At 45.2% G+C, this 16,403-nt stretch overlaps 1 long non-coding RNA gene across 1 annotated transcript in view; it reads right to left on the bottom strand.

The window, feature by feature from the left end:
• Nucleotides 1–16,144, bottom strand: part of LOC147418423 (uncharacterized) — a 73,541-nt gene extending 57,397 nt beyond the window's left edge. The window contains exon 1 of the long non-coding RNA XR_015187297.1: nt 15,996–16,144. This is a non-coding gene — a long non-coding RNA (uncharacterized LOC147418423). The remainder of the gene's footprint in view (nt 1–15,995) is intronic.
• Between the last annotated feature and the right edge of the window lie 259 nt (nt 16,145–16,403).

The following is a 16,403-nucleotide window of genomic DNA, read 5'->3' as shown; positions in this document are numbered from 1 at the left end:
TGGAGGAGCAGATGCAGCAAGCTCGACAGAAGCTAACTAGCAATGAGGAGCGGCGTCATGAGTTTGCCGTCCAACAACGGGCATCTCAGTGGACTCAAGTGGATGACAGAGTTACTGGAGAGTTCTTTGAGACAGTGGGGCCTCCCCGCCATGTGCACACGAGTGTCAGCCAATTGAGGAGACCCGACGAGTCAATTGCTTCATAGCCTGCGGATATGCGTGCAATTGCTACTGACTTCTATAGTGGTTTATCCATGGTTTGAGTGTTCCCCCTTCAGGACGGGATGTGAAGCCAGTTTGGGAGTCGGTTTCCGGTACTACTTCGTTACAGTTCTTGTGGTTCCATGTGTAACGGTGTCACAAGACGGGCACCACGTGCCAATAGAAAAGAACAGATTGAACATACTTTTAGCACTTCAATTTCAAATGAAGTGAGAGAGAGAGAGAGAGAGAGAGAGAGAGAGAGAGACGACACGTGAAACCTGCCTGTTCAATCCAAAAAGGGCGGTAGACTTTACTTCAAACCTTGATTTAGCTTTCACCCATTATTAGTCGTTTATTCTACCTGTGCTATTATGACACAAGAGAGGGGAATGGGATACAGATGCTAGAATGCACCTGTATGAGAAGACCGACACCAGATTGGCCCCTAACTTAGGCGCGGGTTTCGGTATTTCTTTATTGTTTAAAAGAGGGAATAAACGTTGTGGTTCTTTCCAAGCTGCCCCGCACAACCTTGGCTGAATTTTGACTGTTCTGGCCTGATTTCGGCAACATAATTGTACTAGAACCCTTCACGGTCAGTATTCCCACGCATTAATTGACTTTCCCAACGCATACGGGCACTTTGCAAAACCTGGCGAGAATCTGCAGCACGCTGAATTCTCTGTTTTCAGCCCTGAAAATGCGCCAAATCGCCTGTACAGCGGTCCCCTTGCGTCCCCGAACCTCCTGGCGGTATTAGGGTCCGTTTAGGGCCAAAACCCTAAACCTGCAAAAATACACAGCAGGCTGTAATTTACTGTTTCGGGCTCTGTTTCGCGTGCCGGTCACATCCGTAGCAAGTCCTCGAGCTCCCGCACCTGTAGGGCTACTTGCCCTTTGAATAGGACGAGATTTCGAGCGTGAAACCTCTCCGAATCACCTATACCTGCGGGGGATTAGCCGCTAGCTAATCCAGTACCTGTGCAAGAGGCTCTTGCCTCGGCAATCGCGCATGAACCCACACAACTGTACATTGGTCAAATGAAGAGCCCACTAGTGGGGCATAACATACTGCCAAAGGGGAGAGAGAGGGCAGTGTGTAGCGTGCAAGGTATCACTCCTGACACCGCACTGTGCATAAGAGGGAAAGCAAGCACTCCATAGCTCTCAACCTCTGACAAAACTGAAAATCAGCCTCCTCTCTCATTTTAGGCGCCCCCTCCTCTGGCCAAAAGTAGCAGAAGGCTCACAGAGTGACACCTCGCCCAGTTTCTGATTTTGGCCAACTGGGCTAAAAATATCTCAACTGGTGTGTCAGTTGACTTGACAACAGAGCAATAAAATGTTCCTCTTGTCATTCCGGAGCTAATGACGCAAACACATTTTCGGGTCCCAAAATAGCAGTTCCCTAAATTTTAGGAGATATTGCCATTGTATCTTTCTAGGTCATCTGACCCCCTTTGTACACTGCAGCCACACCCAAAACTGAAGTATAGCCTCTGTAGCAAAGGATTCCACTTTGGCTAGTCAATGACCCCACTTGGCTAACCATAGTCCTTGTCCAACCTTAGTGCTCTCTTGCCCTCAGGCCTGGACTCCCTTTGGACAGTTCCACACTAGCTAAGCAATGCAGGGCAGTTAGATTTCCCGAGGGGTGTTTCCAAAAAGTGAAAGTAAATAAATAATAAGAAAGAAATCAACAAAAAGGATAGATAGTAGTCACACGCTGGTGACATACCCCCCTCTTGAAATCTCAAACGTCCTCGTTTGCATCTATGCGTACATGCTCACAGTCAACACTGATGTATTCAACACCTGTCGACACATGTATGACACATACATGCTCATTGTCAACCCTGGTGTATTCAACACCTCGTCAACACATGTATTGCCTGCGTGTGAACCCTGTCCCAATGACATAGTGGTAGCTTCGCACTCTGCCATTGCTTTGAGTCACTAACTTTCCAATGACAAAATGGCAGCTACACATTTTGCCATTGTCTTATAGTACACGTTGGATCCCGTAACACTTTCGAGCATACCTAAACCGACAGTTTAAGAATGCAGTTACTCATGTACTCTTTAATAGAATCAATTACTGTATCCTTGACAAACTGACAAGAAGTAGTCACTTCTATAGCACTAACCAAACTTTTGGACATTCCATAAGAGCAATTGCCAAACTGACAATCTGTACAGCTCTAACATTCATGTAACAGGTATTTCATTTGAGCTCACTTTAAATACCATGTACATCATTTGTTTCAGAAGCCATTGTCATACTGACAATCCATGTAGCTTTGAAACCTAGGTTGCAAATCGAAGGCTTCAAGGTAAAGTGATAACACAGTTGGTGACTCTGCAAGTTCACCTTCTTCCATCCACTTACCATCCATTGGTGGATAGTTTCTGAACTTTACCGAGTAACGCCTAGCAACCTTGCCTTTCACTTTCCTTTCTTTGTGTGCCAAAATCTATTCCGGGACCAAGATCTCGTCAAGTTCCTCGACTTCCGGTTGATCTTCAGCTGGCATATCTTCTAGCACATCACCCACATAGGGTCTGAGAAGACTCACATGAAACGCATTGTGAATCTTCCAACTGTCAGGCAATTTCAGCCTATATGCAACATCACTGATTATGTCGCACACTTGAAAAGGCCCATAGTAACGCATGCTGAGCTTTGGAAACAGTCTTTCCTTGCCCTTCATCTTCTTTAACCTTGCCTTTTCAAAGCGTAAAAGCACCCAATCACCAAGTGAATATACCACTTCACGACGATGACGATCAGCTGCTTTCTTTTGCTTTGCGTGAGTCTTTTCTAAGGCCACTTTGACCTTCTTGTACATTTCATCCATGTCCTGAACATACTTATCTGCTTCAAATATCTTGTCCATTGTATGCAGTATGGGAGAAACTTTCTTGCCACCTTCAACTATCTCAAAAGGTGCCTTGCCAGTTGATGAATGCACTGTATTATTGTATGCATACTCCACCAATGGCAAATACTGCTCCCACTTTCTTTTATGCTCTGACACATAACACTTCAGAGGATCTAGGACAGTAGAATTTTCCTCTTCTGACTGCCCATCTGTTTGAGGATGAAATGACGAAGAGAATTTGAGCGTTGTGCCCATATTCTCAAACAAGCCTCTCCAGAACAAACTTGTCATGCGTGGATCACGGTCGCTAACAATCGACTGTGGCATGCCATGATACTTGAAAATATTGCTCATAAACAAGAGTGCCATCTGATCTGGTTTTATCTTCTTCCTAACAGGAATAAAATGAGCCTGTTTGCTAAATCTGCAAATAATGGTCCAAATACAATCGTTTCCTGTTTGCGTTCTCGGAAGATCAAAGATAAAATCCATAGCAATACTTTCCCATGGTTTATATGGAATAGGTAGTGGTTGCAATAACCCTGGTGCCTTTTGCATGTCAAACTTGACCTTTTGGCATATTAGGCATTCTCGCACAAAGGCATCCACATCTCTTCTCAATGTAGGCCAGTAGAAGAATGTCTCAACCGCTTTAACTGTAGCATCGATACCACGATGCCCTGCATACGGTGGGACATGACTCTCTTCCATAACTTTGCGTCGCAATGGCTTTGTGACACACAATCTGCCATGCGTCATCATGAACCCATCTTTGAGAAGATAGTGTTCATGACGTTGTCCATTCATTAGCTGCTCGAAGACCCTTGCCAAATCTTCATCATTTTCATACTGTTCCCTCATATCATCAAGTGCATGATGATAAGGAATCGACACAGCTGAAATTTGTGGCTTCCTTGACAAGGCATCAGCCACAACATTCTTCTTGCCTTCCACATGCACAATCTGAAAATGGAACATGGACAAGATATTTGCCCATCGCATATGCTTCTCAGATAACTTTGTCTGTGTCAAGAAGTATCGCAAGGTCTGATGGTCCGTTTGGACAACGAAATCTGCACCTAACAAGTAGTGTTTCCAACTTAAGAGCGCATGAATCACAGCCAGTAACTCTTTCTCATAGACCTGCATGGTCATTTCTGGCCCTTGCAAAATTCTGCTCTCATAGGCTACTACCCTGCCATCTTGCATTAGCACTGCACCAATGCTACTACCGCAGGCATCACACTGGACCACAAATGACTTCCTAAGGTCTGGCAACACAATGACTGGATTTGAAGTCATCTTTTCCTTTAAGAGATTAAAAGCTGAAATCTCTTTCTGTGTCCATCTAAAGGTGACTGCCTTCTTTTGAAGAGCATGTAAAGGTGAAGCAATCTCAACGAAATTTCGGATAAACCTTCTGTAATAGGAGCATAGTCCCAAGAAGCTTCGCACATCATGCACAGTCTTCAAATCTGGCCATGACTTGATCGCTTCAACTTTTGCAGGATCCATTCTGACACCATCCTTTGAGACAATGTGTCCCAGAAAGTGAATCTCTTCCAAAAAAAACTCACTTTTCTTTGCATTGATGAGCAACCTATGACTGCGTAGCTCTTTGAACACAATGGCCAAGTGATGCCTATGCTCCTCTTCATTCTTTGAGTAGACTATCATGTCATCAAAGAATGTACCAACAAACTGCTGGTGTGGACGGAAAATTCTGTCCATCATCCTATTGAACGTAGCAGGAGCATTTGTGAGACCAAAGGGCATCACTAAAAATTCGTAAAGGCCAAACGTCGTTCTAAAAGCAGTCTTGTGCACATCCTCTGATCTAATGCGGATCTGATGGCACCCACTCTTTAGATCTATCCTGCTAAACATAGCTGCTCCTAATTTGTCCATAATATCATCAATTCTAGGTATAGGGAACCTATTCTTGATGGTATTCTTGTTCAGTGCACGGTAGTCGATGCACATACACCATGAGCCATCCTTTTTCTGCACCAACAACACTGGAGAACAGAATGGAGATGAACTGGGCTGAATCAGCCCCTTTTCTAACAGCTCCTATACTTGGCCCATTATCTCTTTCTGCTGAGCCGCACTAACCCTGTACGGAGGCTTATTTGGTGGGCTACTGCCTGGCACCAAATCTATCACATGGTCCTCGGGTCTCTCTGGCGGTAATTGAGACGGTAATGAATCAGAAAAACAGTCACTATACTGTTGTAAAAACATTGACCTTTCTTTATCTAGCACAGATAAATTTGATTCATCACAATCTGACACTTCACGTGCAAAAACCAAGTACGCAGAAAGATGCTTTTTCATTACAGAGGTAATAGCAGAAGCTGATACAGTGGGAATAGACTCCCCTTTAAGCTTTACATCCAGAATGTGAGTCTTTCCCCTGCTCTGTACAGTGATCTTTTTGTTGTAGGCATCCATGATTCCCTGTACACGAAATAACCAAGGAATACCTAACAACACATCACATCCGTCCAGTGGCATGATGTAAAATTCTTCAACATCTACATAGGACTGGATATGTAGGCGCAATTTTCCAATGATGGGTGTCACAGCCTCTGTATGGCCAGGACATGCCAAACCTGCCTCTGCTGTATACCCCATCTCTTCAGGTCTGATTCCCAACTTTGAAGCCAATTCTGGGGAAATAAAGTTGGCTTTGGCACCTGGATCAAAGAAGATAAGCATTGTTTGATCCCTGACCTTTCCCCATGCTTTGCAAAGCTCACTTGCATCTGAATTTGGCTTGTCGCCCACCATATCTGGCACTAGACCCCATGGGCTTCTTTTCTTTCTTGTCTTCCTTGTCATCAGAATCAGCTGGCCTTTTCTTTGTAGGACAATTGTAAGCAATGTGGCCAGGCTGCTCACATATAAAGCATTTGTTCTCTGTCCTTAGGACCTTCTTTTGCTCTTTTGACTTGCGAGGAAAACGTCTTTTCCATTTCTTTGCTGGTCCCTTTTCTGATTCAGCCGTAGCTTTATCTTTCCCTGTGTTGGCTGATTCCTGACTCCCTTTAGGAGCCTCATTGGGAACGTGCTTCTTTACTGAATTTTTCTTGCCTGATCCTGCCTTGATGCCAGTGTTAAATTCACAATCTTCTCCCTTGAGCAAACCATTGCCAGTGTTTGCTACCTCGATGAGCTGCGTCAAAGTAGTGACTTTTGTCTTCGTACAGTACTTTCTCAATCCTTTAGGTAGGCCACAACAGTATTTTTCAATCTGTTCTGTCAATGGCACAAACCTATAGGAAGTTACTAGAGGTAGAGCTTTCCAAAACTTCCGATTGTAATCATCCAGATTTCTGCAAGTGGCAGCATTAAGCTGGTGCCATTCTGTCATGACATCTGCTTCAAAGTCATCAGATAACCATGTTGCTGCAAAAATCTGCTTGAAGTAAATCCATGTGGACGGAGCTTGCCCTTGAAGCAATAAAGTTGTCCACCATTGTCCCGCATTCCCTGTCAAGAAAGTGGCTGCCTTGCGGACCTTTGAAGCCTCTATAAAGTTTCCCCCTGCATAGGCCTTATCAAACTGCTGGAGGAATGAGAGAGCCTTCTTCCTGTCATCAAACCCTGTAAAGGTCGTGAAAGACACACCTTTGCCACCTTCTTTGTACGGAGTTGGCCTCTCCAGCGGCGTTAAATTGTCATATGGAAGTGACTAAAACATGGGAACACTATTAGGGTTCATCTGTGTTCCTTGGCCGCTATTAACTTGACCTGGAAATGCCATATTTGGCTACTGATTTGTAATTCCAGCCATACCAAAATTTGTCTGTGGCATCCCAAATTGGCCCTGAGTGCTTTGAAACCCTGGTTGCATACCCATGACACTGTACATGGGGTTAGGCATCATCGTTTGAGCACCCCCAAACACTGTTCCTGGCGTGTAAAACTGATTTCCAAGTGCATGACCAGCCATGCTCTGGAATACCGATCCACCTCCAAAATAGCCAGGGTGTACTGAAGGTGGTGGGAAGACTTGTTGCATAGCCTGTAGGTTGCTTCCCTGCCCATTAGAACCAGCTATAGGCTGCTGAAAGGTGGCGGGCTGAACTGGTACAGCTTGAAAGACTGGCATCTCAGCCACCTGTTATTGCACCTTAGGCACAGGTTGTGGAGACTGCATGTTCTCCGTCAAGTGTACAGGTGTTTCCATTGACTGTGCAGTATGAATCACCTGTGCTCGAGCCTTAACAGGCTTTTGAATATGATCCAGTGACCCAACTTGCTGAGACGGAACAAGAGGTTGCAAAAAGGCTAAAAACCTCGGGTTCTGCATTACTTGTGTGAACATAGCCACAACAGTAGCCAACTGGGTCCTAAATATATCATCTTCCGTCTGTGGTGGTCTTGAAGACTCACCCACTTCATGTGTCTGTTGACCCTGTGAAGAGGAAACCTCTTCAGTCACATCATCTGGTCTGTCAGCCATAATTGCAATTCCCTGTGTCTGGTCTATGATCCCCTGTGTCTTCAAGCCCAAAACTGACCAAGGCTCACTTCTATGGGAAAAAGTGATTTAATCCCGTCGATGGAACCATGTAACCGGCCTGTTCAATCCAAAAAGGGCGGTAGACTTTACTTCAAACCTTGATTTAGCTTTCACCCATTATTAGTCATCTATTATACCTGCGCTATAGTGACACAAGAGAGGGGAATGGGATACAGATGCTAGAATGCACCTGTATGAGAAGACCGACACCAGATTGGCCCCTAACTTAGGCGCCCCGTTCGGTATTTCTTTATTGTTTAAAAGAGGGAATAAACGCTGTGGTTCTTTCCAAGCTGCCCCGCACAACCTTGGCTGAATTTTGACTGTTCTGGCCTGATTTCGGCAGCATAACTGTACTAGAACCCTTCACGTTCTTTATTCCCACGCATTGAATGATTTTCCCGACGCATACGGGCACTTTGCAAAACCTGGCGAGAATCTGCAGCACGCTGAATTCTCTGTTTTCAGCCCTGAAAATGCGCCAAATCGCCTGTACAGTGGTCCCCTTGCATCCCCGAACCTCCTGGGGGTATTAGGGTCCGTTTAGGGCCAAAACCCTAAACCTGCAAAAATACACAGCAGGCTGTAATTTACTGTTTCGGGCTCCGCTTCGCGTGCCGGTCGCATCCGTAGCAAGTCCTCGAGCTCCCGCACCTGTAGGGCTACTTGCCCTTTGAATCGGACGAGATTTCGAGCGTGAAACCTCTCCGAATCACCTGTACCTGCGGGGGATTAGCCGCTAGCTAATCCAGTACCTGTGCAAGAGGCTCTTGCCTCGGCAATCGCGCATGAACCCACACAATTGTACATTGGTCAAATAAAGAGCCCACTAGTGGGGCATAACATACTGCCAAAGGGGAGTAAGAGGGCAGTGCGTAGCGTGCAGGGCATCACTCATGGCACCGCACTGTGCATAAGAGGGAAAGCAAGCACTCCATAGCTCTTAACCTGTGACAAAACTGAAAATCAGCCCCCTCTCTCATTTTAGGCGCCCCCTCCTCTGGCCAGAAGTAGCAGAAGGCTCACAGAGTGACACCTCGCCCAGTTTCTGATTTTGGCCAACTAGGCTAAAAATATCTCAACTGGTGCGTCAGTTGACTTGACAGCAGAGCAATAAAATGTTCCTCTTGTCATTCCGGAGCTAATGACGCAAACACATTTTCGGGTCCCAAAATAGCAGTTCCCTAAATTTTAGGAGATATTGCCATTGTATCTTTCTAGGTCATCTGACCCCCTTTGTACACTGCAGCCACACCCAAAACTGAAGTATAGCCTCTGTAGCAAAGGATTCCACTTTGGCTAGTCAATGACCCCACTTGGCTAACCATAGTCCTTGTCCAACCCTAGTGCTCTCTTGCCCTCAGGCCTGGACTCCCTTTGGATAGTTCCACACTAGCTATGCAATGCAGGGCAGTTAGATTTCCCGAGGGGTGTTTCCAAAAAGTGAAAGTAAATAAATAATAAGAAAGAAATCAACAAAAAGGATAGATAGTAGTCACACGCTGGTGACAACACGCGACACGGAGTGGCGGAATTCCACCCCAGAGAGTATTGGCCCCAAACCTTGGGGCCCCTTTCGGTATTTCTTTATATTGCATCAACACAGTACAAGCCAATACTCCAGACTCTGCACCTATTCCTGGAAGCATGCTAGAGAATGAGCCCTTAGCACATATTTAAGGCCCTTGGCCTATGAAAAGCAGTTTACATGAAAAGCCTTCAAACTCAAAAGCTTCTGGTCCAAGAGCAATGCCAAAAAGCTGCCAACGTAAATCACGGAATTCAGTACAACTAACACGTCAGCATTGTCAATGCGTTTTGCAAAAATCTGCCATGTCAGCACTGTCAGCGGAAACCCCGAAAACTGCCACGTCATTAGTTGCTACGCATGTGTGCAAGTCTTGCTTTATTTTAATCCTTTATGTCACTTGGGCCCCGTCCGAACTTGGGCCCCATCGGACGGGGTCCCATAAGTTGGTAGGACTTCTTCTTCTGTTGCTTGTTCTTCTTAGGGTTTAGGCCCCTCGACCGGCATCTGCAAGTTGGCTCCATTCTTCAGGGATTTGACACGTCAGCACTTTGTGACATCCGAACAGGATCGACAGTCTATTTGGTGACTTTCTATAGCACCTTGTTCTTCTCTTGCAAAGCTTGAGTGCAAGGTCTCTTGATCTTGCAGTATTAGCTACAGTCTCAATATTGATGTGTGTTCCTTTCTGTTGGATGTTTGTTCATGATTCACTTTGAGAGTGGGGTGATATTCTCTCGGGATGCGTTCCAGACAGATGAAGATCAATTGCAATCTCACTCTCAGTTCTGATGGAGTTCCTTGAAATACAGTTTCCAGTTCATCATTCTATATGGTGGTCGGTGCACTCCTTTAGTTCTTCGTCATCGGACAGTTGATATCTCAGTAGCCTTGGTTGTCCCATTCTTTGGACTTCCCATAGCAGCTTGAAGATATTGGCATGTGGTATGTGACTAGAGGTGCAAGTTTTCGACTCTTTCCTCGAGGGTGGAGCACTTGAGAGTTGGAAAATGATCCGGATACCAATAGTTTATGCCTTTACTCTCAATTATAATGCTTTCTCTTGTAGCAGTCAAAAGCAATATTTTCTGCAGATGCTGGTTGTGCGCGTTGTGAGTTGATTAAGTTGAGGAGATTCTTGATAGAGCTAGATTGACTTTCAGCGGCGGACAACATTTTACTTCCAATACGTCTTTCCAAGGTAGCGCTTGGATGATACTACGGCGCCTTGTATTGTTTGATCTCAGAGTTCTGTAGTAGATATCCTCATCCACATAATCCTCTCTTTATAGTTGCAGATTGCTCATTCCAGCTTCCTGATCCAACTTCCTTTCCAGGAGCTCAGAGGGGGTGTTAGAGTTCACGCATCTCTCTGAATTCGTCCAATCGGTGCCTGCTTGTCCCACATACGAGTGTTAGGGAGTGAGGGTTGTTTTGTGGCTGTGCTCGGCCAATGTGAGATTGTTCTCTCATGTCGGGTAATGTCTAGCCATCTCTAGCTCGGGTTTTGGCTCAATTCCATAGCCATGTTGGCTCCTTGTGCCACACGGTACATTTTCCCCCTTGCAGTCTAGTGACTTCTCAGGGCCCTAGTGGCCAGTAGCCTCTTCCTCTTCCTTTTTTCCCCATTTATAGGATTTATTACAGGTCGTGGGGGATGTGGGCTGGGTCGTACAGTCTTGAGTTTCTCCTATATTGGTTGTGTGTGTGTGTGTGGAGGGGGGGGGGGGGGGGGGGGGGGGGGGGGGGATCGTCACCTTGTATGCATTCAAACCAGCCTCAGCAAGGGGGCAGCCACTAGGAAGGAGGGCTTGTGATCAGCCCAGTGTTTTGCTAAGGTTCAGCCCAGCATATTTGTTGTGGATCAGCCGAGCGTTTTTGCTTGGTGGTGGCCGGAAAACATCGAGCATGTGATGAGGGCAGCCTAGCATTTTTGGGCAGCCTCCCATGTTAGCGTTTTTGGGCAGCCAGCCTTGAGCAGAGGACGGGGATGTGTGCAGCAGGAGGGGCAGTCAGGCAGGCATGCAATCGCCCTTCCACACCCTCGTGCAATCTTTACCCATGCACCTAGAGCGGCAGTGCTAGATCTTGTGATCCTCAGGGCAAAGGTATGCCAAGAGGAAGTCTAACTCTAGAGACTTATGAGACATGCTAAGCAAGGATTCGGAATGCATGCCGGCTCATTGACTTATCCTACAAACAGGACAGTATCCACCTCAATAGGGTAAGAGTCTTCAAGTGCAGAGAATGAATCAGGGGAATTGGATGCCAGCGCATCACAAGATTCCGGAGCCGTAAGAGGATCAGATGATAGCGCATCCGAGGGTTCCGATGAACTAAGGGAACCAGAAGCAAGTTCATCAGAGGATTCCGAAGAAGAAAGTAGACCAAATGATAGTGCGTCTCAGGGTTCCAACGATTGAGATTGACGTGCCAGCGGACAAGGCCAGTGAGGCCGTCCACAGGTCCCAGAGCACAAGGAAAGAAAGTAAAGGGAATCAGTTGGTAGATCAGAGAATTCCACAGATCCAGATTGAGGTGCCAAAAACAGAGAGGCCAATAGGGCTACCAACAGGTCACAGGGCCCAAGAAAAGAATAGAAAGGTAAGTTAGGTCCACCAGATAATTTGGTCAAGGGTAAGTTTTGACCCTCGATACAAAGTGGATGGAGGAGGAGAACCTTGTAAATTCTCTTCACAGAGAGCTATACCTTGAAGCAGTGTCTATGCCAAAAGTTATCGATGAATCAACAAGATAAATCTGGTGCCGCACGGACTGCACAAGAGGGGAGCCACTGTCACAGATTGCCTAGATTGAATAAAGTCACTAATTTCTAGTTGAGACTTTTGAATACTAACAGGCTGACAATATTTTGCAGAATGATTTTATGAACAAATGTGCACCAAATTGGAAATTTCCTTAATTGAATTGAAAACATATGCTCATTCATGTGTGTATTGTTAAAGACATGTAGAGAAAGATGAAATTTTTGCAGCATTTTGTTTGATGAATGATTTGAACTTAGTACATCTAGACATCTGTTAGAGATCAACGATATTTGGATGTGATGGCTAAGTGAATGAGAACTGAATGTGGATTGAATGAGATTCTAGTGCATCAAGATGGCTATCTGAATGAGATGACTAGATACTGTTATAAGTGCATCAAGAGTTCCGGAAGGATGAGATGGCTGCACAGTGATCTAGAAGCATCAACAGTTCTCGACAAAATGAGATGGCTAGATTGAATGATTGAAACACTGTGTTCACTGTGAAGTAAGTGTCTACTTTTGACAATTGTGTTACAAGCTTGGACACTCCAAGCGAGAAATCAATGGCAACACACGAACAGAAACTGCAAAATCACTGAACTTTGAGAGAGAGAGAGAGAGAGAGTCGACACGACACGATTGAGTTCCGCGCCCAGATGAAATGGCCCCAAAGACTGGCGCCCCTTTCGGTATTTATTTATTATTGCTCACACCAAAGAACAACTCCCGAGGGTGTCCTTTGCTCTCAGACTCTACATCCACATGCCCTGCAAAGTGAGTCCTTGGGTTTCTTATAAACAGTACAAGGGTTGCCTAAAAGCAGAGCGCGAAAAGCAGTTCTCTCAGAAGCACTAAACCGAAAAGCACCTGCTCCCAAAAGCTGGCGCTGGAAACTGGCAAAAACGGCCAGCGTAATTTGCGGAAATCCATATAGCCTTGCCACATGGCAACCCCAAAATCCGTACAATTCTCGGCCCTTTCACCCCTCCTTTTAGAAGTTGCGTAAGCGGAGCAATAACTTTGGAGTAATCCTTGATAAATTTGCGAAAGAATCCTATAAAGCCTAAAAAGGACTTTATTTGGCGCACATTCAAAATGGGCCAATTTCGCACTTTATACAATTTTTCAGAGTTGACGCAAATTCCATCACGAGTAATAACATGAGCCAAATACAAAAGCTCTTTCTTGAAGAATTTACACTTAGAAGCCTTAGCATAAAGCTTCTCAGTTCTCAATACCTTGAGAACAACGCGTATATGCGCCAAATGCTCAGACAAACTTCGACTGTAAATCAAGATGTCATCGAGAAATACAACAACGAAGTTGCCTAGAAACGGTCTCAGCAGATCATTCATCATATGCTAAAACGTAGCTGGAGCATTGGTCAAACCAAAAGGCAAGACGAAAAATTCATAGTGATCATAATGCATATGGAAACCTGTCTTGGGAACATCTTCCAATTTGATCCGTATATAATGATAGCCTGATCGCAAATCTATCTTTGTAAAATACAACACCCCATGGAGCCGATCTATCAGATCGTCCATACGCGGATACTTATTCTTGATAGTGAGCTTATTCAACCCCTTGTAATCCACGCAAAACCGCATGGTGTTATCCTTCTTTCGAGAAAGTAACGCTGGCGCTCCCCACAGGATTTACTTGGCCGAACAAAACCCCTGTCGAGATAATCTTTCAGCTAGCGCTGAATCTCATCCTCCTCGTTTTTCTAAACCGATAGGGTTGCTTGAGAAGGGCTGACTATCAGCCACCACCTCAATGGCATGATCTACTCCTCTCGAAGGCGGTAAGCCAGGAGGTAGATCATCAGGAAAAACATCATTGAAATCAGTCATGATTTCTCGGTTTAGGTTGGATTCGTCGGAATCCGGAAATTCAACAGAAGAACATGAAACATTTTTACGAAATTCAGTGACACAAGTACCAAGTACTAACAAATCAAACCAAGCAGATGGTACACATTGATAAAAGTCAACATCAAAAGACTTTGTATCCTATACATTTCCAAGGCAGTGACAATTGATATTATAAAACCATTATTTACAGAAATCTGATTACAAAGCGACACAGATACATGAGGCATGTCCTGTTTCACAAAAACAAGAGTGATGTACATAGTCTATATACAATGAGTCTTGTTTTTCATAAAATGTCACGTGCACATGGCTCTGTGTCACGAGGACATACTTTATCGACTTCCAAAGCCAGTTTTCCCTTCTCTCTAGATAGGGATGTCTACAATCCTAGGAGGATTATCCTAGGAGGATTGGTACCGGCAATTTTGTGAGCCTGTTCGCAGGTGCTGCATGTCCGGAAAAATCCATTAGATTAGGTTTTCCAGTTTTGAAACCCTCTTGAATAAATGGTTTGTATATGCGTTTTGACCAATGTTATTGCACTATGATCGGCATCTGGCATGACGACCATGTAGTTCTAGGTTAGAGGTATCCAACGTGCCAGACCGGGCATCGATCGGATTCCGAAGTGGGCGGATGTGCCACCAGGTGCCTCGGATTCTTTATGGTGGTACTTATTCTCTATACCCACAATCGAGCAAGAAGGGGGGCCTCCAATCTATGGGCAGGGGGGGCGGCGCGGGGGGGGGAGGGAAACCCAGCTCTAGCGTCGGAGCTTCCAATGGAAGTGTTTGTTCCAATCCTTTGAGATTAAGCACCCCCCCTACCTGCTTGTGTTGAAAACTCGCTCATAGAACGTAAGTAAATAGTGCTAAAACTAGCTTTTTAGCTGGTGAAGTCTATCGACTTCCCTTGCATGTAATAGACCCTATGGTTAAGGTCTACAATGCGTTGTAAACGAGTTGGGGAAGGGCAAGGCCCATACCTTGTCATGAACCTCCCCACCAATATATAACATCATTCCCTCGCTCAGACATGTGCGCATATGTACGATGTGTACAAGAAACGAGGTTTCAAGATGCACTCAACACCGTCAAAGGCTACAAAATGCAAGAGAGATAGGAGCAGTAGGAGCCATCTAATCGTGCCAAGGATACTGCACAAGTAAGGCAAGAAGCACTCTAAAACTTTAATCACCCCAATCCTGCAGCCTCTTTTCTCTTGCACCATACTCATAGTCCGTTTTTTGTCTCGTTTCCCATTTCTGTTCCTGTTCCTCTTCTTGTCCTCATTCCCTACAATTAATGGAACTCCACTACATTCCAAATTCTTGCTGTTTTCGCTCAGTTTCTGTTCTTGCTACAGTTTCCCATAACTATGGAGCCCATAATGACTGGCGTAACTACTTTAAACTTCAATGGCCTGAGTTTTTTGATACTCTGCAAATGATAAAGCACATCACGTCATGTGTCTTGTTCTGTTAACTTTATTGGCTTGATATCGGATAGATGAAACCTGCGTGCAACAAGCTACAGCCTACATGACTCTAGATTGACAAACATCTAACAACACCCATCTATTGCCAACACAACCATCATATGTAAAAAAAATTAAGCATGGTTAGTACCTAACTGTCAAGGACGTGCAGGTGCCCAACTAAGAACCCCTAGGATTTCTAACTTAACTTAGCTATAAGGTAGGTAAAGAATGCATGTGACGTATACCTTAAATGATAATATGTTCTGCATCATCCTCGTGTACCTTCGGCCGACTTTGGCCATACCTATATCTTTGATTATAAGCATCGTTACCTTCAAATGTGGCAAGCTTAGTCTTGATGACAACATAGGTGGAAGACAGTTTTCTCGATTCCTCTGCCTTGGGCACAGGATTGATGTTATATAAAACCTTAGCCCTCTCATGTTCACACTTAGTAGACAACCGTTGTGTAATCCTCACTAATCATGTCATCCATTCTACCAAGCTAGACTGGCCATGTTGTCATTTTAAAAAGCTAAGGCACTTAAAACCGGTGGAGGGATACCTGCTCACGTGCAGAGGTCTCCGAGCCGCTGTATGAAGCAGAGAAGATGTTCGGAAGGAGCCTACTGATGTGATGGTCACTTTGGAATTTGAGGGTGAAGAGAGAGAGATGCGGAGAAAAAGCGTGCAAGGAGGTGAGAGGAGAAGGGTAGATAGAGACCGTAACCTCTCGGCGGCGTAAACTCCCTGGCCATGGCGACGCCAAGAGGTGGGTTGTTGACAGACTCGAGTGCACCTGCATTTCGTCCCGGTGGCCTCGGACACTATCCATCGCAGTAAAGGGATCAAAGGTGGACTTTAAAAAATAGGAGCTAGAGTGCTTCGTTAGCTGCATGTGTATTACTAACTCTTCGTTAACCTCTAATATTCGTCTGTATTGGCTAATGGCAGATTCACGATTTAATATATATTTTCCAGAGACGAAGAGTTAGTAATATTAGAGGTTAGTAGTATTAGCCTTCAGCAATATGCCACTGACGTGGCATTTCGCTGGGCTGTCGGCGTGCGACCACAGCTGCAGACAGCGGGTCGGCCATGGCCATCAACGAAACCTACAGACCGCGTGCCC

This window comes from Adiantum capillus-veneris, chromosome 30, assembly GCF_014529385.1.
Source record: "Adiantum capillus-veneris isolate H3 chromosome 30, ASM1452938v2, whole genome shotgun sequence".
In the NCBI taxonomy this organism is placed as follows: Eukaryota; Viridiplantae; Streptophyta; class Polypodiopsida; order Polypodiales; family Pteridaceae; genus Adiantum; species Adiantum capillus-veneris.
Note: the sequence above shows the minus strand (reverse complement) of the source record. Positions and strands in the feature narration are given on the sequence as shown.